The sequence below is a fragment of the Lepidochelys kempii genome, chromosome 2 (assembly GCF_965140265.1).
Source record: "Lepidochelys kempii isolate rLepKem1 chromosome 2, rLepKem1.hap2, whole genome shotgun sequence".
Lineage (NCBI taxonomy): Eukaryota > Metazoa > Chordata > Testudines > Cheloniidae > Lepidochelys > Lepidochelys kempii.
In genome coordinates, this window is record NC_133257.1 from 210,091,402 (window position 1) to 210,113,517 (window position 22,116).

At 41.8% G+C, this 22,116-nt stretch overlaps 1 long non-coding RNA gene and 1 pseudogene across 3 annotated transcripts in view; one reads left to right on the plus strand and one right to left on the minus strand.

The window, feature by feature from the left end:
• LOC140907544 (uncharacterized) overlaps nucleotides 1–22,116 on the minus strand; it is a 44,791-nt gene that overhangs the window by 5,964 nt on the left and 16,711 nt on the right. Inside the window, exon 5 of one of the 3 annotated variants that reach the window (XR_012157529.1) lies at nucleotides 2,640–2,949. The exons of 1 other annotated variant lie outside the window; for it this stretch is intronic. This is a non-coding gene — a long non-coding RNA (uncharacterized lncRNA). Of the gene's footprint in view, nucleotides 1–2,639; nucleotides 2,950–8,352; nucleotides 20,284–22,116 lie in introns of those variants that run through there. One more of the 3 variants, XR_012157527.1, reaches the window with a different exon arrangement.
• Nucleotides 19,971–21,782, plus strand: LOC140907543 (ferroportin pseudogene; annotated as a pseudogene).

The window sequence follows — 22,116 nt, forward strand, 5'->3', positions numbered from 1 at the left end:
TCTCAACCTTCCAGTACCATTGTTGTCTCTGGTGTAGTCCATAGCAGTTCTGAGGTCAGATCCTCATTTAGAGAAGGATAAAGGAAGAGTTAAGAGACCTGATTCATCCTGGTTCATACCTCTTCATCCTGGGTTCCCTCACTCCTTTGCTCCTCCTCCTATGGGTATGTTTCCAGATCCTAGCTATTGGAGAGACTGGCTATCCTGGTCTCCATGACCCTAATGGGTTCCGCCACAACATTTTTTTCCCCATAACCTCAGCCATGCGGAACGCAATGCCATCCACAGCCTCAGAAACAACTCTGACATCATAATCAAAAAGGCTGACAAAGGAGGTGCTGTTGTCATCATGAATAGGTCGGAATATGAACAAGAGGCTGCTCGGCAGCTCTCCAACACGAGTTTCTACAAGCCATTACCCTATGATCCCACTGAGAGTTACCAAAAGCAACTACAGCATTTGCTCAAGAAACTTCCTGAAAAAGCACAAGATCAAATCCGCACAGACACACCCCTGGAACCCCGACCTGGGATATTCTATCTACTACCCAAGATCCATAAAACTGGAAATCCTGGGCGCCCCATCATCTCAGGCATTGGCACCCTGACAGCAGGATTGTCTGGCTATGTAGACTCCCTCCTCAGGCCCTACGCTACCAGCACTCCCAGCTACCTTCGAGACACCACTGACTTCCTGAGGAAACTTCAATCCATCGGTGATCTTCCTGATAACACCATCCTGGCTACTATGGATGTAGAAGCCCTCTACACCAACATTCCACACAAAGATGGACTACAAGCCGTCAAGAACACTATCCCCGATAATGTCACGGCTAACCTGGTGGCTGAACTTTGTGACTTTGTCCTTACCCATAACTATTTCACATTTGGGGACAATGTATACCTTCAGATCAGCGGCACTGCTATGGGTACCCGCATGGCCCCACAGTATGCCAACATTTTTATGGCTGATTTAGAACAACGCTTCCTCAGCTCTCGTCCCCTAAAGCCCCTACTCTACTTGCGCTATATTGATGACATCTTCATCATCTGGACCCATGGAAAAGAAGCCCTTGAGGAATTCCACCATGATTTCAACAATTTCCATCCCACCACCAACCTCAGCCTGGTCCAGTCCACACAAGAGATCCACTTCCTGGACACTACAGTGCTAATAAACAATGGCCACATAAACACCACCCTATACCGTAAACCTACTGACCGCTATTCCTACCTGCATGCCTCCAGCTTTCACCCTGACCACACCACACGATCCATCGTCTACAGCCAAGCTCTGCGATACAACCGCATTTGCTCCAACCCCTCAGACAGAGACAAACACCTACAAGATCTCTGTCAAGCTTTCTTACAACTACAATACCCACCTGCAGAAGTAAAGAAACAGATTGATAGAGCCAGAAGAGTTCCCAGAAGTTACCTACTACAGGACAGGCCTAACAAAGAAAATAACAGAACGCCACTAGCCGTCACCTTCAGCCCCCAACTAAAACCCCTCCAACGCATTATTAAGGATCTACAACCTATCCTAAAGGATGACCCAACACTCTCACAAGTCTTGGGAGACAGGCCAGTCCTTGCCTACAGACAGCCCCGCAACCTGAAGCAAATACTCACCAACAACCACATACCACACAACAGAACCACTAACCCAGGAACTTATCCTTGCAACAAAGCCTGTTGCCAATTGTGCCCACATATCTATTCAGGGGACACCATCACAGGGCCTAATAACATCAGCCACACTATCAGAGGCTCGTTCACCTGCACATCCACCAATGTGATCTATGCCATCATGTGCCAGCAATGCCCCTCTGCCATGTACATTGGTCAAACTGGACAGTCTCTACGTAAAAGAATAAATGGACACAAATCAGATGTCAAGAATTATAACATTCATAAACCAGTCGGAGAACACTTCAATCTCTCTGGTCACGCAATCACAGACATGAAGGTCGCTATCTTAAAACAAAAAAACTTCAAATCCAGACTCCAGCGAGAAACTGCTGAATTGGAATTCATTTGCAAATTGGATACTATTAATTTAGGCTTAAATAGAGACTGGGAGTGGCTAAGTCATTATGCAAGGTAGCCTGTTTCCTCTTGTTTTTTCCTACCCCCCCCCCCCCAGATGTTCTGGTTTAACTTGGATTTAAACCTGGAGAATGGTCAGTTTAGATGAGCTATTACCAGCAGGAGAGTGAGTTTGTGTGTGTATGGGGGTGGGGGGGATGTGAGAAAACCTTGATCTATGCAGGAAATAGCCCGACTTGATTATGTAAAGAGTTGTCACTTTGGATGGGCTAGCACCAGCAGGAGAGTGAATTTGTGTGGTGGGGTGAAGGGTGAGAAAACCTGGATTTGTGCTGGAAATGTCCCACCTGTTGATCACTTTAGATAAGCTATTACCAGCAGGACAGTGGGGTGGGAGGAGGTATTGTTTCATGATTTCTGTGTGTATATAAAGTCTGCTGCAGTTTCCATGGTAAACATCTGATGAAGTGAGCTGTAGCTCACGAAAGCTCATGCTCAAATAAATTGGTTAGTCTCTAAGGTGCCACAAGTACTCCTTTTCTTTTTGCGAATACAGACTAACACGGCTGTTCCTCTGAAACCTAACATTTTTTGAATCATCCTCATGGATGGAGAGGAAATGTTTTATCTGATAAGGATATGATGGCTCAGAAATCCTTGGTTCTTCTTTGAGTAGTGTCCCTGTGAGTGCTCCACTTCAGGTGGCAGTGCGTCCCAGTGCCGTCGATTGGAGATTTATGGTAGCAGTGTCCATGTGGGTCACGCATGTGCAGTAGGCATCTTGCAGTGCCGTTGGTGCCACGTGGAGCATGAGCACGACCCAAGCCCACCAGTTCCCCTCAACCATCCTCGGCTGAAGATGGAGCAAAGGGGCAATGTTAGCACTTCTCCCTAAAACTGTTAAGAAATAGCTTTTAGATAGAGTTAGCGTTAGTAAAAAATACAAAAAACAAAACAACCCTAAGATGAAACAACCTGATCCATCCTCTGTCTTCCTTGAACACCAGGCCTCAGACTTGATGTGAGGTTGAAAAGTCATTGACCAATCAGTGAGGACTCATCCCTTTCTTTATCTGGAGACAGGCTAGCCTGATTCAACAGATAGTCTTATTACATCGGATGTATGGACCCTAGAAGTTATGGAGAAGGACTATGGTATTCAGTTTGAAAAACTATCCCCTTTCAAATTCCCCCTACCTTTCCTTTTCAGGGAACTTTCACATGACTACTTTTGGAAGTACAGAAATTACTCCAAATAGGAACTGTCAAGAGGGTACCAAAACATCAGTGTGGTCAGGGTTTTTATTCAAAACACTTGGACTTTGTGGCAGGGAAAGCCTTTCTCCCAGAGGACAAGTTTCTAAAAATAGAGCAAGCTGTTTTTTTAAATTTGAATCTGTCAGACCTGGAAAGTGATGGTTTTCCCAGGTCTCCTGGATTTGATGGTCGCTACCACTTTTGCTCCTCTCAGAATAAGGCAAATGCAGCACTAGAGCTCAAGTCTACAGACCCAATCTAGAGAGTGTTCAAATGTTTGCCACCATACCTCAAAAGGTTCTAAATTCGTTGAGGTGGTGGATGGACAGATTAAATGTTCTCAGAAGTGTCCTTTTTTATTCCCTTCATCATTGGTCATTATAATAGATGTGGAGTACATTTGGGTCATTTTACAATCCAAGGTCACTGGGCTTTTCAGGAAAAGAACTTGCATCTAAATGTGTTGGAATTGAGAGCCATTTGTTTGACTTGACCATTCCTTGCTACGAGTATGGTATGTTCTCATAGAGAGGGGAAAGTTTTTTCGGGCAGCAATGGACAATACATGAACAAACACGATGGGGTTGCTCATTCTTCCAGTTATCTGCTCAAGCAACCAGTCTATGGTACTATGTATCCTTCACAAGATCTATCTGGCAGCCGAGCATTTAGCAGGGGAGAGCAATATTCTGGCAGATTATCTCAGACAGTTCTCAGAGGCATGAGTGGTCCTTGATGGGTCAAGTAGTACAAGTCATCTTTTGCAGTTGGGCTTGGCCCCGTGTAGACTTGTTTGCTTCAAGGTTCAACAAAAAGTGTCATCTCCTTTTACACAACCTCCAGCAACTTACACTCTGCCCAAGCTGCTTTCTTTACAGTTCTCTTTTTCTACTTCGCTCATTCTATCTTTCTGTCTTCTTTCATGCCACCTTTACATTTGAACAGTATTCCAATGAATGCTTAAACCTCCTCAGTTCCCTCCTGCTGAAAAGGCACCTTTCCACAAAACTTTTCAGCTGTAAAGCCAATGTATATTGTTCATGACATTGTCCCTGTTAATGACTTTAAATTGTGAGCTCTTTAGGCTGGGGTTTCTTTTCCCTGTTGAGTGCATTGTACACATTGGAGAACACCCTATACACTGTGAGATGTACATTTGTGATGGATATTATGATACTTATCTAGAAATAAATTAATTGGGAAAGAAAAGGTTTCTGTGAGCTGCCTAAGTCTATTGTAACCTTATTTGTCCATTGACTATATTCTTGACTTTCTCTTAGTGTCAAGAATAGTATTACTTATGACCAAAACCAAATGGAAGGACCTTTGTAACACTACCAAGACAATAACTCTTAGCCAAAATTGTTCTCTGGACATCTTTAACACCAATCAACATTTCTTTAAATGTTTTGTTTGTGTTTTGGGAGAGGGTCTAATTTAATGTTAAACCCTTAATAACAGAAACTGAATAGTGGAGATGGGGTTCTTTCTGGTGGGAATTTGGTAGATTAAACAGTTGTGTGAGGCATCTAGGTTCCTGGTGTTCCCAAAATATGCATGAACACAATCCTGCTCTAACAGTTTTTCTGTTTCAGGAACTTCTAAAATAATTGAGCTAGTTATTCTTGAAATTCTGTTTCAAATAAACGGTGCATGATGGAACAAAGCTTAAAATCTTCCCTCTGCCTTTTCCTTCTCTTCTGTTTGGTCAAAGCTGCGATAATTTTTGCCTCACATCCAACACTTGCTGATATCTTGGAAAACCAGGCACTTTGCCATATGCTGTTTTGTAGCTGATATATAAAAGTGATTTAAAATGTTGGGGAATCAAGCATTATGAATGGTAGGGGCACTAATATAAATGGCTGAGTGCTCTGAGTTTTTAGATAAATTGCACAGGGGTGCTGCTCCTGCCCCTGTTCTCTGGTCTTGCATACTCTGTATGTTTTCACAAATTCTCCTGTCATTGGTCTAACATCAGTGAAGAGCCAAGAAAGGATGCTCTTGTGATTAAGACACTGGATTGGATTTAGCAGATCTGGATTCAATTCCTGGCTCTGCCACAGACTTTCTAGGATCTTGAGTAAGTCATGCAATCTCTCTGTACTAAAGTTGCCCATCTGTTAAAATGGGGATTACAATCCTGTAACAGGGATGTTGTCAGGATGATTTCATTCATGTTTGTGAAGTGCTCAGATACTTTGGTGATGGAGGCCCTCAAGTATTATATAGCATTGATGGAGATTGGCCACAGGCTTTTTACCACTGTCTTCAAGAGCTGGTGTGAGCATTTCTGAAAATGCTTTGTGTACAGGCAGCCTTTGGGATGAAAACAATGTTTTTGTAATTTTGCTAGTGAAATAATTGTAAACACACATGGAAGCCACAGGAAGGAACAAGGATATAAGGCTGGCTTTGAATGCTGAACCATGTACCTTTCTGAAATGCAATAGGTCTGTCTCAGGTAAGCAAAAGAAAAATGCCCCAATGGTATTAGAATTACAGTTACTCCTAATGAACTATTAAAACATTTTTAAAGACAAGGTTTTACTTCTGATGGGATCGCCAAAGCTGGCACCTCATCTGCAGAGCCAGCAGCCAACTGTGGTTTCATTAGGACCTTTATTTTTAAATGAAGGGGGCTGAGTCATTAGAACCCTGGGAGTCAGGACTCCTGGGTTGTATTCCCAGCTCTGTAGCTGATTCACTTACCTTGAGAAAATTATATGCTTTAGTCAAATACAAGTTATTGGGCGCTAGGAATAACTGGAAGAAATTCTATAGCCGGTTCTGCAGGAGACCAGACGAGATGATCTAATGGTCCTTTCTGGCCTTAAAATCTATGAAACTGTGAAATTGCTTAACCCCTCTGGGCCTCATTTTACCTATCTGTAGAATGGATCTAGTAATGCTTCCTCTTGCATGGAAGTATTGTGAGGCTTAGTTCATTTATTTCAGACATATGGATTAGTGCTATGGGGTGGGATTGCAAGAAAGCCCAATCTTCTCACTAACTCCTCACACCAGTGGGAGGGCCAGTAGGCTGCTTGTGCCCTGCCCTACTGAGCAGCCAGGCAGAGAATGCAAGAGCCTAAAGTACTCTCATTAAGTATGCTTCATTCCTGAGGGCAGATGAGATGGAAAGTCTCTTCTGTGTTTGTCAAGAGGTAGGTCTTGTCTTGGCACCTGCCTCTCATCTGTTTTGGCTTTTTTGATATATGTGTGTTTTTATGTCCAAACAGCTACATAATAAGTGGTTCAATACTCTAGTGTTCTACCTAGTGTTCAATACTCTAGTGTTTAAGCAGGTTCACACTAACTTGATTTTAACACCTCCTTTAAAGTGGTTTTGCGAACATTGTTCTCAGCCCAATGAAGACAGGGACGTTGTCTCCCTCTTCCAAGCAGAACTACAATGCCATGAATTCTGATGTAAGTACTTAGTCTCCTCTGCTCCTTTGACTGTCACATCACATTCACTTTCCCTGGCGCTTTGGCCAAACCTAATGGAATTCCTTAGCATTATGGGAAGTCCCTGTCTGTCTTCCTGTACTGCAGTGTCTCTCAACCTTTCCTGACTACTGTAACCCTTTCGGAAATCTGATTTGTATTGCGTACCCCCAAGTTTCACCTCTTATAACAACTACTTGCTTACAAAATCAAACATTAAAATGCAGAAGTGTCACCACACACTAGTACTGAAAAATTGCTTACTTTCTCTTTTTTACCATATAATTATAAAATAAATCAATTGGAATATAAATATTGTATTTCTATTTTAGTGTATAGTATATAAAGCAGTATAAACAAGTCATTGTCTGAATGAAATTTTAGTTTGTGCTGACTTCGCTAGTGCTTTTTATGTAGCCTGTTGTAAAACTAGGTAAATATCTAGATGAGTTGATGTTCCCCGTGGAAGACCTCTGCGTACCCCCAGGGGTACACATACCCCTGGCTGAGAATCACGGCTGTACTGTGAGTGAGCCCTTCCAGAGCCACTGCACTCCCCAAGAGTACAGATGCATCTTGCTTTTAGACATTTTCATTTTGCCTGCTTCAACTTTTGGGTGCCCAACCTGAGGCATGTGAGTCCAGTCACCAGAGTTGTTGAAGTTAGTGGGAGCTGCAGGTGCTCACCACCTCTGAAAATCAGGCCCTGGATGTCTCAAGTTAGACACACAAAATGAATGGACAGTTATGAAAATCCTCTGCAACTAACTACTAAGGAAATTCCACAAACATCTCACAAAATGACATTGCAGTTTGACAACTGTTGGTGAATTCTCAGAATCCTACGAAAGTCATCTAATATTTTTTTCAGTTTTTTGGTGAATACTTTGTAAAGAACATCCCATAAGATTGATAAACAGCAGTTTAAGCATAGGGATTCAAGTGAAATTGATACACAAGCCTGCAGAAAACCATCAAATCTCTCTGCTTATGTGTTCAGATAAAAATTGAAGTCACATGATGCTTTGAATTCAATACATGAAATTGTATTCTTAATTATTACTGCAATTAAAACAGTTAAATGATACTCCTCTTACAGCCAAAAGCATCTCCTCTAAAAGGACAACACATAGCCAGTATTGCAATGTTTAAAATAGCATGTATTCTCTCCTGAGGCTTCACTGAAGAATACAGCACATGGGGACTAGAGTACATGATCATAGCTCCACTGAAGTCAAGCCCTCTAATCTCTGCACTGTTTTGACGTGTAAATCAAAATGAAATGCTCGGGGCAAATAAAGCAGTCAGCATCTGTGTTAGCTAGGCTTTGCCTTTCTGCCCTTTTCATGCCAGACGTGAGATGCAGTGCACTCCCAGGATTAGTCTTTTCCCAGTGGGCTAATTTACATCGCACCGAATGACCCGTAGAAAAGCACATTGTACTAGCTTGTCACATGTGACAGAAAATGCTGGCTTTTCTTTTGACAACAAACATGAAACATTTGCACCTCCAGCATTTTTCACACAACGCTATACATGTTAGCAAGTGTATGTGTAAGTTTCATAAACTGAGCTCTTCCTTTTTTTAAAAAAATCATCTTTCCATAGAGTTGTACAGCAAGTGACTGAATCAACTAAACAATAAAGCTAGAACACATGAAAATTTTGGTCCTGCTGTTCATGCATGGTAAGTAAAAATAAATGTATAATTGACTAAGGGAGTTGTTGGTTGCAACTGATTTCTATAGCATGTTAGCTAGTGGAATAGAAGTGAAAATACCCAACTTTTTGAATGCCCATGGATTATATAAATGAAACGATCGTTTTCTCTTCGTATTTAATTTGCATTAATTATAGTAACTATAATGCTATGGGAGAATGGAAAGATTTTTTTTAAATGTATGCTAATGTAGAAATGTTTAACAGTCGCCTACTGCAGGGCTGAAAAGAAATCGGGCTCATTTAGTATAAAACATAGACTATTTCCTATTTGTGGTAAGTTAGAACAGTTAATTACAGTGTGCGTATATTTATTTAGTCATATATAATTTGCACTTAGACAAAGGGTATTTAGGGAATTTATTAGTACATGTCCATTTGTTGATAATCTGGCTATAGCTGAAAGCAAAAAGTTCACATATATAATTTAAAGAATGACTTGTGTAAAGGCATAACAGTGTCTTCATTCAGACAATTGGAGGATCTGATTTCTATTGAAATTAGACCTGATGTCCCACACTTCATGCCAGTGTAGTTGCAATTTGCATATATTTTCAATGTGTGTAACCTTTATTTGCAGTAAGAAAGAATGGTGGAAGACTCAGAAGACCTAAAAGACTCTGGAAGTCAGAGAATATGGACAGAAACATCCATCAGGAGAGAGAACAGATTTATTGGTAAATCTCCCAAAGAGATGAAAATGACTGTTGCCAGGTGTAATTCTGCTGAACATTATCAGCTTGTCATATCATTTTATCTAGGCCTTGTTCTTGAACTGAAGTAATCTCTCTGCCACTTTAAATTAATCAGAACTCTATGCAATTTTGTCTGTCCACTGAGCACTGCAGAAATGCATAAGACAGATACTTTTCTCAGATATTTGTTCTTTATTCAGCAATATGAAATGACTGCCTAACTTAAATGCTGCTTAGCAACTGAATCTGTCTTCCAAATGTGCCCTTCTACTGTTTTCATACACATGACTATTCCGCCTCTCATGATACAGTTTCAGGTCAGAAGGATGATGTGTGGGGCTGCAGCTGTGACAACTAAACATGAAAATGAAGTCAGAGTTCCAGGCATGAGAAGCATAAATGTCACCCCCTCTAACTACAGACACTGATGGAGAATATGATTTTTAGAGATTGAGCTTTATAGAGAGTGGAGCTGATATGGAAGATTAAAACATATATATAGGCCATAGGGAAGATATACTAGACTGAATTGCTAAGGGCCTGATACTCCATTGCCTTGCACCTCATGTGGGCATTTCTACCTGTGGAAATTGGGTATAAAACACTACCAAATCAGAATGATAACATATCCCCATCTAGCACCAATGACTGCACAACAGGCCACACAATGGAGAATCAGGCACTACATTGTTAGCCAGACTAAAGGTAAGGGATACAATTCCTCAGACTGATCAATTTGATAGTCAATTAGAATAAAAGCTCCACAATGATACCTAATATTTCTTTGAAAATAAGTATAAAAGACTTCATTTTTTAAAAATGGCTTCTGAGTTTGGTCCTTTAGTTGATTGTGGGTACAGAATTCCAGACATCATGAACTGCAGGAGAAAATAAAGAATTTTAAACAAACATCTTCCCGTCTGTCCCTGCAAATCAGGTAACTAGAAGAGGTGTCTAAATGCCAGCACTTACTCCCGCATTAATTAAGAGTGCAATGTTGTGGGTGCAAATTAGAGGCCTGGCATAGCCTACTTTTAAATGAGGCCCTTTGATGTTAAAAGTTTGAGAATTACCAATTAATCCCATGAGTTTTACAACCAAAAGCATCTTCTCTGAAAACACAACACACATAGCCAGTTATTCCCAATAAAGTAAATTACACACTATGTGCAAAAGCCTCTGTGGTGAAAAGAAGAACATCATTTTCCATTTTAACTGATTTGCGCCAACATGACCTCATTTAGTCACCTCTCTGCTTTGCTCCATCACTAGGGAGATCTTTTGTTTATCCCGTTTAACGTTCTGATGTGGTGTTTTGTGCAACAGTGTTCCCACCTGTGAGAATTGAGAAGTGTTATTCTGGTTTCCATCATGGGATATCTTGGATGAAATCCTGGCCACAGTGAAATCAATCAGAGTTTTGCCTTTGACTTCCATGAGGGCAGAATTTTATCCCTTTTGTCTGTGAATGTGTGTAGTGAGACTGTACTTTCCTATGGGTGAGGTACACTTTTTTACTTGGCTATACAGCACCAGCCACATCAATCACACACAGATGCACATGCACATGTGTACATACAAAATTTACTTTCAAGTGTATTTGGTTTCTGTGTATGTGTTTCAGATGCAGTGCTGAGCTACCTCATGGGTCCAAGATTTCTGGTTTATGCAAGCTGTGCACTTTCTATATGGGTAAGATAAGCTCAGATAAAATTATTGCATTGTAAATGATCAAGAGAAGCCTGGTTTGAGAAGCATTTGTATTTCTGGAAGCACTGTAGTACATCTGGAAACGTATTTAGAAATGGATCAAATTAAAATATTCAGACTGCCCCATTTTCTGTACTTGCATTTATTTAGTCCATGGTATTGCTTTATTTTGTGAGGCTAAAATCAAAATAAAGTTTTGTCTCTTCTGTTTTTCAGGGAGATCGAATGTGGCACTTTGCCATGTCTGTATTCCTGATAGAATTGTATGGACATAATCTCCTTCTAACAGCTGTTTTTGGGTTAATGGTAGCTGGCTCTGTACTGGTGTTTGGGGCCTTAATTGGAGATTGGATTGATAGAAAACCAAGAAATAAAGGTAATTGTCTGCGTTGATTTTGATATTCCTAACTAGGAGATACAAACTCTTGAATATAATTACTATCCATGTGATTTAATAATGCTTATAAGTGCTATCTTCTTCAGGGTGCTTTAAAAATATTAATAATTTCTTACACCTTTCCTATGAAGGAGGGAAGCATTATATCATCCTAACTGAACAGAGAAACTGAGAAAGAGAGATTAAGGGTAAAACAGTGCCTAAGTGATATAGAAGCCTAAAGCCAGTGCGACTTCCCCAAGGCCACAGAAGACAAGCTGGGAGTAGGAGTTCCTCACTAGATCATGCCTCTCAGAATTTGCAAAATGTTAAATAATGTTCCTTATAATTAGCTCTGGTCAGAAAACACAATTTCTGTTCTATAGTGAGAATGAGGTGTCATTCTTTGTCTTTCATACAAAGCTGAGACATTTCTTATTAGAAAAGTCTGTTCAGGTGGCTGCTAGGGTTTTGTCAGATTGTTTGTATTAAGTGACAGAATTTGTGAGAGTCTTTTAAAATCAATCAGATATATATCAGATCAAGAGCTATTTCATTTTGCAGTTGCTCATGCATCGCTGTTCATTCAGAACTCCTCTGTCACTGGCTGCTGCGTAGTACTGATGTTGGTATTCTCTTACAAAACCGAGATTGAGCAAATGTGGCACGGCTGGTTTAGTGTAAGTGTCTAAATGATACTTTGAATATTTCAGTCTTGGGTTCTTTATGTAGGTTAATAATGCATGTAAAGTATTTGCTTTAATCATAGAGACTGACTGTGGGCCAGAATATCCTCTGTGCTGTGGCTGTTGTACACAGTACCACCAGCAAAGCAGCCAGAAAGCCAGTATAATCAGCCACAGGGTATCCTCACAGAGAGGATCCCATGATGGGGAAGAGCCAATGAAGCAGCTCTTCCTCTCCCTCCGTCTCCCCATCCCCCTCCTGCACCCTCGGCTTTGAGTGTAAGGCGTGCAGCTGGTCTTTCCTTGTATCCTGGTGAGCCCCAGCTGTTGTATTGGCCTTTTGGAGCTGTTAGCAGCCAGGGCAAGTTAAAGCAGCTCTCAGGGGGACCAGCCTGCCCCAGGAGTTGGGGGCCTTAAACCGCCATTGCACCTGCTCCCACCCTTTAACACTCTGCATTTCTTGGTTGGAGCTGAGGCTCTGGGCCTTGGTGAATTGAGCCTCTTTAACATGTTTCCCTCTAGTGTTAACCTTTGATTTGAGGCAAAGTCACCTCTCGATATAATGGCAGAAGATTATAAGGTTTAGGGGCAAATTCTGCTTTCATTTACCCCTTTAAATCTAGAGCGACTCCACTGAAGGCAACGGGTTCACCCTGGCTTTCGGGAGGTTTAACTGAGAACAGAATCTGGCTCATAGTGTTAATGGAAAAGCAGCTTCTGCTGCTCAAATTAGCAAAAATGTACTCACTCCTGTGGCAAACTTAACCTATCTCTGAAAGCTTCCATCCTTATTCAGACTTTGCGTAATGTTCCAGCCAGCAATAGCTGAGTAACCTTGATTCTTGGATTCCAACCCCTGGCTTTTATTCACTTCCAACAAGGTGTTCTGTTATGCAGTGGTAATCATCTTAGCCGATCTGGCAAACCTGGCAAGCACAGCGCTGACGATAACCATTCAGAAAGACTGGATTGTGGTCATCACAGGTGATAACAGAGGCCAACTGGCTGGTGAGCTAGATATGGTTTATGTTCATATAGCCAAAGCTATATTTTATTTAATAGAAGAAACATAGTTACATATTTATTTAGAAACAAATCTCTAATTTCATTCCTTAATAAGAGTCTAAGAAGATTAAATAGAGTTGTGTTCAAAGCAGTATCTAATGTTCAGTCCTCTCAGGAGAAAGCCTGGTAATGTACAGATTACAAAGATTTCAGTTTTTCACCAATTTCATAGAATCATAGAATATCAGGATTGGAAGGGACAGCAGGAGATCATCTAGTCCAACCCCCCTGCCCAAAGCAGGACCAATCCCAATTTTTGCCCCAGATCCCTAAATGGCCCCCTTAAGGATTGAACTCACAACTCTGGGTTTAGCAGGCCAATGCTCAAACCACTGAGCTATCCCTCCCCCCTGGTTTTCTGGTTGATCAGATAAAAAAATATAGGACTGTGCTTATTAATAATGAGCTTTTATTAACAAGTAAAAGTAGCAAAGTTATTTCAGGTGAAGTAACTACTGAGAATTGACAACATCTTTTTAGACAGGAGCCTACAGGGCACAATAGTTTAGTTACACTTGTCTTCTGCTTTGGGAGACCTGATTCAAACCCTGGCACGAATCATAAGTGAAAGGACATATCCAAGACTCTGTCTGTGTACTTCACACCACCACCATGTACTGCAATTATGCTCTCTTGGAAATCTCTCTATGGCAGCATCACAGGTCTAAGTTAGGAAGGGTTCTTGTAAATCAAGATTAAAGTGCACTGCCAAAGCTGAGCAAGGAAGCATACATGTCTCTCCATGCTCTCCTGGACTCAAACCCCTGTTGTTAGTCCCTGGCTTTCATGAGCACATCTTTATCTGTCCTCCCCACCACGCAATCACTTTATTTTTCATGTGGTCTTATGTAAAATATCTTGCTCCTTCTGAATATCTTAAGTGATAATTTATTATTAATATTATTGGTTGTATCACAGTAGCACTTAGAGGACCTGAGTGAAATTCGGACTCCATAAGATGCTGTATAAGTATATAGTATGAGACAGTCCCTGCCTGTAGAGCTTTTAGTGTTATTAGGCAAACAAAGGGTGGAAAAATTATCACATCAGTACTGATGCACGCGTGCGTCTGTATATATGTAGAGTGAAATGCATTCTGTCTTTACACCATGTTTAGGAATGAATGCAGCTATAAGAAGAATGGATCAAGTCATAAATATCTTCGCTCCTCTGTCTGTGGGGCAGGTTATGACCTGGGCCTCTAATGTCATTGGCTGTGGATTTATTCTTGGATGGAACTTGATCTCTCTTCTGGTAGAATTTATATTCCTATCCAGGGTGTATCAACTAGTGCCTCCTTTGGCTGTGAAACCTCAACAGAATGCAGGAGAATATGCTATAGAAAGACAAATGGAACTTACAGATGTGCAAGGTAAGTAGTGTTCAATAGGAGAACAGCCTCCCACCAACATGTTAAAAATGTATTACTATTGAAATACAGGCTTGCATCCAAAATGTTGAATTACACATGAAATAATTAGAGTACTAAAGGGTATCCAATGAGTCAGTCCACAGGAACTGTATGAAGATAATAAAATTACTATAAAAAGAAAAGAGAAAAGCTAAGTAGCAAATATGCGGGGGTCAATTCTCCAAATCCAGGTACGAGGGTGATTTACATACACAACTCGCAATGGTGGGTGTGAGAATAGCAGATCCTCCATTGTTTAATACCTTACCAGGCAGATTTAAAGACAGTTTAATGAATCCATCTGTCTGCATTATGTGCTCCTTGGTATAGAGCACTATCCTGCAGCATGTCACTGAACCACTGATACTCATTTAGAATGATGGTTGTCATAGCAATTCAAGATGCTAAAAGAAAAGAAGTCAGTGAAGAATGATTTAATGCATGTAATCCCTAATATTCAGTTTATTTTTGCTACTCTTTTAAAAAGAGTATTGTATCCCCAGTGACCATCTTCCTGTTTTAGTGGTTCTCCATGGGGTCAATTCCTGCCTCATTGTACATGGCCATCTTCTACTAATGACAATGGAAATTATGCATAAGTACTGTTGCCCATTTTTGACCTGAACCGCTCATCAAAGTTTGGGGCCCTTCAGATGTACAAGTTGGAGGGAGAAATTGGTGATAGTCAGGTATGCAGTTTTATTTATATACAAACTCCTGTGTCTCTGAACACAGGAGGAATCGAGTAACAAAAGGATCAGCTTCTTACCTTACAGAGTTCAAGTCTCTGTAGCCAGCACCCAACCCCAAAGCCCTCTCTCTAGCTTCTTCCAGGGCCACACTGTGCTTACAGGCTCCTGCTTGGCTTTTCTTTCCTTTTTTCCTCTGCCTTTCTCTGTTCTTGTCTGCCATATCAATCATTTCAAAAGCAGTGTTTTTTCTCACACTCTCATACACACATACCAAAACCAAAACTCAGCCCAAAAGCTTCTCAGCAGGCTCACACACACCTTTTGTTTTCCGTGGGGCTCATATTTACAGTGATGTTAATTGAAGAGTGAGTTCACACCCATCAACCTCAGTGGGGTTTTACCCCAACCCATAACAAGGTTTTACCCAGCTTATACCAGGAGATTAGATGACTTATGACAACAAGACAACTCCTCTGACATCGACCTTACTCCCTGGAGCTGAGCCTTACTAATACTAATCATCAGATGCCGTATCAATGGGGGGTGAGTCTGTACTAGCAGCTAGAGTTGGGACATAATACTTCTTGATGCCTTTAGACATTTTAAGAAAAAAGACAGTAAAATCACAAATTAGGGCATGTCTACACTGCAATCTTAAGTCGACCTGTGTTAGGTCCACACTACCCTCCTTCTGTCGGTGGTGTGTGTGCTCCTGGTGACACACTGACTGAAGAGGGGCAGTGTAGGGGGGCAGCTCTCCACTAGGAACTCCCCCAGCTTTTTTGTCAATTTCACGACTCCGGCCATTAAATTGACAACACAGCCAACAGCTGATGTAAGAAATGCAGTGTCTACGCGGACACTGCGTCACCCTAACCACCCCGACATAAGCCCTACACCTCTTGTGGAGGTGGAGTTATTATGTCGGTGCCGTAGGGCACTTACATCAGTGGGAGCAAGGCTGTAGTGTAGACACTGACATAGGTCAGCATAGGCTGCCTTATGTCAGCCTAACTCTGTAGTGTAGACCAAGCCTTAGTCATGATTTGTTTGTTACACAATTGGTGCAGTGATGATTAGCTGAAATCTGTTTTATACTAACCTGCACTCCCCAAGCTCTTGTATGTGATATTCAGGCTAACACATTGTTCTCACTGAGGAAAAGTATCCTGTGCAATTGTTCACTCCCTACTATTTAGGACATTCTTCATCCATTATTGATGAAGAATTTTTTTTAAATACCAAGCAAACCACCTGCAGATGGACCTCCTGTGCAATTCTGCTACAAATGTGCCTGTTCAGCCCGGTCTACCTGTTAGATCAAGATGGCTACATAGCTCAGGGCTGTGAAAAATTTCATACCCTGACTGCAGAAGTTAGATCGATCTACTAGATGTGGCTAGGTTGATAGAATAATTCTTCCATTGACCTAGCTACCTCCTCCATAGGCACCGAGTTTCTAGCCCAGGTCTACCTCCACTCCACCCCTTCCTCCCAGGTCCTACCCCCCGCCTCTTCCTGCCCCGCTCTGCCTCTGCCCCGCCTCTTCCTGCCCTATTCCGCCCCCTCCCCTGAATGCTCCCAGCCCTCGTTCCTTCCCCCAGTGCCTCCTGCACGCCGCAGAACAGCTGATCACGGCAGGTGGCAGGCGCTGGGGAGATGGGGAGGCGCTGATTGGTGGGGCTGCCGGTGGGTGGGAGGCGCTGATGGCGGGATTGCCGGTGGGTGCTAATATTTTTTCCAGGGATGCTCCCCAGAGTCAGTGCCTATGACCTCCTCTTGGAAAGGTGGATTAACTACCTTGACAGAAAAACCCTTTCTGGCAATATTGGAAGCATCTACACACAGTGGCACAGCTGCAGTGCCATAGCTGTGCTGCTGTAGCCACTGTAGGGTAGACAGACCCTCTGTTGACTATACTAATGAGAACATACTAGCCATCCACAAGGGTTTTTCCGTAAGAACAGACATCTCTATGTGTGGGGTGGATGGCAGGAATAACAGAGGGGGAGGTGAATGGGATGCAGGAGTGGGGGTTGAATAGGAGCAGAGGGGGAGGTGAACAGGAGTCAGAGAAATGGGCAGTTAGATAGGAACAGAGGGGGGAGGAGCCAGGGAAGGGGTGGGGAGACTGGATAGGAGTAGAAGGGGAGGGGACAGGAAAGCTGAGGGAGCAGGGTAAGGGATTGGAGGAGCAGAGGGACACAGACACAGCCTAGGATCACAGTGGTAGAAGGGTCTAACCATTAGAACATGCTCCCCTACAAAACCTGGAATTGAATCCAGGAGTCCCGAGTCTCTACATTATTCTAAGCAGCTGTGAAACCCAATGGCAAAGTATGTGTCTCATTCCGCACTCTGCTTGTTTCACATAGAGGATAACAGCCTACTATGGCTACCAGTTATTCTATTAGCTCAAGTGGTAGAGGTCCATGCAGTGGGTCTAACGGTTCAAATCATGCTGCTGATGCAAGTGGGGGCAGGGGGGGGGAATTAGTGTGCTTGCACATAATAGAATTTCAGTGTTTTCACTTTTTACTTAGGTTCTAGACAGTACATTAAAAAAGAAATTATATTAACAGTATGCTAAGGCTGTATAGTTGAGCACAGATTAGGAAATGCCAGAATTAAAATTACTTGGGCAATCTTAATTTGACCGTCTTGTGCGTATGCATTATGATACAGTCTTCAGTGACATGATCACATACTAATTTTTCCCATGGGGATCCCTGCCTCATTCAGTGCACTGGACTGATGGTGCTCTGGGGAAGAATCGGGGCTGTGTATGCGGGAGACTGTTGTCTGTAGGACGCCTGTCTTGTTTATTGCAGAAATTGGAAGGTGTGGTAGTGAATGAGGCAGGGATTTTCAGGAGAAGAAAGCATGGTCTTATCTATCTGATTGCCCAGCCCTCTGGCATCTGTTCACTGTGCCCTCTGCTCCTATCCACCCCCAACACAAAGGTTCTGTTCCCACCCCTTCACCCCACCCCACCTTGGTTAAGACAAGTGAAGAACTTGGAGAACTGGATTCTATCCCTACCTCTGTCCCAGAGCCCTAAACCAAAATGTTCACAGGTGACCACTAACTGTATGTTCCTAATTTTCTGAATGCCAACACCTGAGACCAGGTTTGCAGAAGGGCTCAGCATTCACAGCTGCAACTGGAGTCAATTGAGTTTATGATTTGAATATGTTAAAGTGACAGAAAATGCTAAGTACTCTGAAAAATCATGACCTAGTTGTTTCAAGTTGGACACCCAAAAATAGTGGATACTCTAGACAATTTTGGCCTTGATCTCATTGTGTTTCTGTTCCCCATCAGTAAAACGAGGAGGATAATGCCTCCTAATCTCACAAGGTTGTTGTGAAGATAAGTGAATTAATGTTTGTGGAGCACTCAGATACTATGGTGAGGGCACTCCAGAAACATCCGTGAGAAAATTAATAATTTTGTATCCAGTGCAGCATTTGGATGATGTGTGTTAAATAAGTCCTTGGACCACACATTGAATGAGAAGGATAAAAAGAAATATTGAATAAACACCCATTTACTGAACAAGGGACTGGATCTTGTGGAACAAATAGTATGTGATCATGTAATTAAAGACTGTATCATAATGCATATGCACAAGGGGATTGAATTAAGGTTGCACTGAAAGCATTAATTCTGGCATTTCTTAACTTTTGAGTGCTTGAGTGCCATCCTTAATATTCTTTCAATGTAGTTATTTTTGTATGACATATGAGATATATATTTATGCACTGAAATATGAGCCCCACAATGACATTTTTACAATCATCTTTCTCACACACAGGGTAATTAGCACTTAGCACTTACATTTGCAAAGTACTCTACAAACATTAATAGTAATTAAACTAACTTACTCTTGATGGATGATATGATCACTTAGACGGAATTAGCTGGAGGTAATTGAAACTGATTATAAATATGAGAAGAATTTACATTTTCTGAGAACTGTTATTCTTTCATAGAAAAAAGTATCATATGCCTTTTAAAAATGAAATACCTTTGATGGGGCAAATAAAACTGCATGTATATTATAGGAGTAGCTGGTAGTGCTCTACACCTTCAAAGTTCTTTGTAAGAACTAAGTGTCAAATCTTCACGAAAGCCCTAAAAGTTTGAAAATAGTATTATCGCACTTTTATAAATGGGAAATCTGAGAGAAACATAAGTAATTTACCCAGGGACTCAGTATTAGCACCAAAATTATAACTCAAGAGTTTCTGGGTCCTAGTCTTCTCCTCAGCTCATTCGATCATAGTCATCATATTTAGCTCCAATAACGGAGCTTAAAAACAATCTTAAGAACCAAAATCTGCACAATGAAGTTAACCATGTCTGAGATGTATCTAATTTACATTTAAATCTTTATTTTGTAGTTGTATCAAAACATTATTCTTTTTTTCTAAGCTTGAAATATAGATGAGGATGAACTGGATATTGCATTTCCAGCTAATGTTTCTTTTTTGTGTGTGCAATAAATCCCATACTGGATCTGGTGCCATTTTGAATGTCTGAACCAAAAGAGTAGTAACAGAGCCAGAAACCTTTGCTTAACAAGTTCCCCTTTAAGTTCATTAGTTCTGATTAAAACTTGCTTTCTCTTACCTTACTTTAACTTTATTTTGTGTGTGTGCATGTGAACGTGCGTGGCAAACAGCCAAACTAGTATGAGATGTTTTGTTCCTCTTTAAAATATTTTGGCGTAACCAATATATAGACAGTGTCAATGGCTTTCTTTCATAATGTAGCTACCGACACAGTAGAGAGACTTGTAATTCAGTTTGTCACGCCACTCTCTGGATAAGATGTAAGACTATGCCTGCACCCGAAAAGGTCAAATGAAGTAATTCAAGGCCAATTAATAACAGGTCCACTTTCAACTCCCTTTGTTGTTTGATGCTTTTAATGCCTTTAATATTTGCCTTCTAGCAGCTGCTTTGAACAGATCAGTTGGGGTCCACTCTTCCCGAGAAAGCAGGAATTCTTATTGCAGCTTACTGCACAGTGGAGCAGTTGCCACCAGAATCATTAAAACCTTCTGACTGGTATTTTACAGGGGATCTTCCCATTTGCTCAGCTGTTGTTGAATTCATCAACAAACCTGGGATTCCAGAAGCACCGACGGAGCAGAAATCCAGTCCTGAAATGCAACGCAAGTCAATCACAAAACTGCCTCTTTGCTTCAGAAAAATGCACAGGATGCTGTGTACGTGCAGAGATGGCTGGAAAGCATATTACAGGCAGTCTGTCTTTTTAGCAGGCTTGGGTTTAGCCTTCTTGTACACCACAGTGCTTGGCTTTGACTGTATCACTACAGGGTACGCCTACACGCAGGGGATCAGTGGCTCTCTTCTCAGCATACTCATGGCTCTTTCTGCCTTCTCAGGACTAATGGGCACGATTTTGTTTACTAAGCTAAGGAAGCATTATGGCTTGGCTGTCACAGGAGTTGTATCCAGCCTCCTCCATGTAAGCTGTTTAATGCTGTGTGTGTTTTCAGTCTTTGCCTCCGGCAGTCCTTTTGACTTGGGTATTTTCTCTCTTCTCACAAGTAAGAACTCTTCCTTAAACCACGAGACACTACAAAAGAACCAGCTGCATATTTACCCATTCCAAAGAAACATCAACCAACCCATACTGCCAGATCGTTCTTCAATTCATTGGACTAATAATACAGTGCTGTTGGACAGCGTGCATGGGGACAATCACCCAGAATCCTATATTTCAATCATTCTTTTGTTCTCAGGAGTGATACTAGCCAGAATTGGTAAGTATACATGCAATTTGCCACCACATGCAGAGTCGCTTCACTGGGTAAAATATTCTGTGAACAAAAACCAGATGTGATGATCTCTCTGTTTCATATGGCCCACATCATCATAGTATTGACCGTCTCACAGTCTAATATATATATCCTCACCACACCCCTGATTGATAGGGAAGTGCTGTTATACCCCTTCTAAAGATGGTGTTGGCATTCTGGGTGAAGGTAGGCAGGACTAGTGGCAGGAGCTTAAGAGCCAGGGTCAGAGCCAGTGTCAGAGTCAAGAGTCGAGCTTATAGTCAAAGCCAGAGTCCGAGTCAGGAGACAATATGAGGGTCAGAGCTGGAGGCAGAGTCAGGCCGAGGGTCAAGACCAGCTATGAGGGTCAAGACCAGCTATCAAGGTCAGTGTTGGGTTTCTGGTGGGGGGTCAATTGGGAGGCAGAATCCAGGTCAGAGCCAAAGTCAATACCTGGAGACAGTTCAAAAGCAGGGCAGTCATGGCAGCTAGCTAGGGATCCATATTGTTGCCTGGACGCTTCCTAGTATGCCCTAGTATGGCTTATATAAGATACAGGAACCAATGTGGGATTGCTAAAACAACTATCAGTTGGATCACTCGAGGTGGGACTTCCCATGGCGTACAGCCTCTGCAAATTGTGGGTCATAGGGGTCAGCTAGTTTCCAGCTACTCCCAGGTGGCAGTGTGGGGATGTTGGTTAGCTGTGTCTGCAGGCTCAGGATCAAGTCCTGCTGATCCTTTCAGATGGAGAACTGAAACACAAGGACTAGCCCAAGGTCACATCAGAAGTCTGTGGCACACCAGGGAATCAAACCATCGTCTCCAGCCACCAGGCTAGCACCCTAACCATTGGACAGTGCCTTCCTCTTACATGTTAGCAATGCATTAGCTTTTAAATATATACATATATATAGTTGCTACTAATTTACTAATACAGCAACCTTCGTAAGTATTAGGGTGTAGTACAAACATATATAACAGGCTTGGAAACAGAAATAACCAGGAACAAAATCTCTCTAATCTAATCTTAAGAACAAATTCATCTGAGCAAATGGATGTTCCATTGGCTTAGAGCCAGTCAAAAAAATCCCTGTAAATGAAAGCACAGAAAGTACAACAGCAGTTGTGCCAGACTGCTGTATGCTTAAATATGTAAGAAGCAGAATTAGTAATTAGTACTTAAGGTAA